We start from the raw sequence: 1,774 nt of genomic DNA, 5'->3' as shown, positions 1-1,774 counted from the left end.
AGATAGAGAGAGAGAGAGAGAGAGAGAGAGAGATTAAGCGCGCGTGAATATGTGCGTCTGTGCGTCTCTCAGCAGTATTCAGCAGCAGCATCTACTAATAGTAATAGCGAATCTTTAAGTTGAACTGCTTCAAGAACCTGGCAACTGAGAAATGTCATGTAGCTTTTCAGCTGCACTATTTTATTGATAAATTCACGGGGAAGCGCTGATGACAAGTTTCTGTCTGCATGTGTGCGCGAGTGCGTGTCTGTACTGTGTGTGCGTCTGTTAGAGAGAACGAGAGAAAGCGTGATTTCCGTACATAAAAAAGGTTGAAGACATGAAAATAGTTTGTCATTTTTACCCTATTGTTTGTTATATTTATTTGCTCAATGTCTTCTGGGGTTTTGGTTCTTTTACTGTTGTAGATGGTATAACAAAAATTGTACATCTGCAGCACTTTTGTATCAACATAAGGTAAGACTTGTTTTATGACCTGCCGCCGTGCAGTGAAAGGCATACCAAAGAGTATAGAAGACCTTCTTCTATACTCTTTGGGCATACATTATCGGTTTAACAAATTGTTTAATGATGTTAAGAGTTGATTTTGTACCTTTATATATCCTGCCTTTACTTCACAGAGAATAAAGTATGTGTTTGATAGTACATCATTTTAAATTGCTCTTAATTTTCCTATCTGGATGCTGATGATGTCATATCCCACGTTGTTGTTCTTACTGTAATCCTCATAAAACATTTGTGGTTTGATAGCGATGTTATTGTCGTATTATTGCCATTGCATAGAGTACAGTTTGGTCATTATATAACTTGTGCAATAATTTGTTTTGCCAACAAACGTTTTATTTGGGAAACAGACCTCACACTGTAAAAGTTTTACAAGCATTTGAATTGACATTTAATATAGCCAATGGATGCAATATTTTGTGGTGCTATTTAAGGGTTGTTATTCATTGTCTGATGTGTTGCAGCTTTTGGGGTTGGGGATGTGGGCCCTGAATTAATTCTCATTTAAGATTTAATTTATTATAAGTATAATATAATGAAACTATTTTGACTAATTTTCAACTAATATACAATAGTTTTCTGCCTGTCTTGTGATGGAAAACAAGTTGATGTGCTGCTGATCTCCATAAGCTGACCTTAAATTTAAAATTTTTGTTGCATGAGCTTCTTTTCTGAAAGTGGGGCTGACAGAAAATGGAGAGATCACCACTGTTTTGATGTGAACTTAATCGAGTCAGTGAAATCAGTCACTAACTGAAATGGAACCAAATGAGATCCTGCTCCTGTTGCATACATATTGTTAGGGTTATGTTTAGTTTTTGTTCTGTTTTCATTGTGTTTTCAGTTTATCTGTTCCCCTGTGACCTAGTTTTACTTTGGCTCCTAATTGTCATTTCGTTCACCTCTGTTTGATTAATTAACTCATTAGTTCTTTCGTTTGCTCCCCTACAAATACTCTTAGTTTTCCCTTAGTCGGAGTCCGTTCTCGTTTATGTAATGATGGTCTACTTGCCTGTCTCTTGGATTTGTTGATTAAAATACCTTTTGTATATCTCCTTCGTCGTCGTGTGTGTGTACCTCACCAACCCCTAACAGAAGAACGCACCATAACGATGACTGCAGCTGAGGATGCGCTGTGGGGTTTGCTGCAAGACGGTCAGAGGTTGGAGCGATATGTGGAGGGTTTCCTCGAGCTCTCCAACCGGGTGAGTTGGCACGACGCAGCTCTAGGTGCATGCTTCCTGCTGGGGTTGGATGACGAAATAATCCG

This window comes from Sinocyclocheilus rhinocerous, unplaced genomic scaffold (assembly GCF_001515625.1).
Source record: "Sinocyclocheilus rhinocerous isolate Xijiao unplaced genomic scaffold, SAMN03320098_v1.1 scaffold781, whole genome shotgun sequence".
In the NCBI taxonomy this organism is placed as follows: domain Eukaryota; kingdom Metazoa; phylum Chordata; class Actinopteri; order Cypriniformes; family Cyprinidae; genus Sinocyclocheilus; species Sinocyclocheilus rhinocerous.
This window is presented reverse-complemented; position numbering follows the sequence as displayed.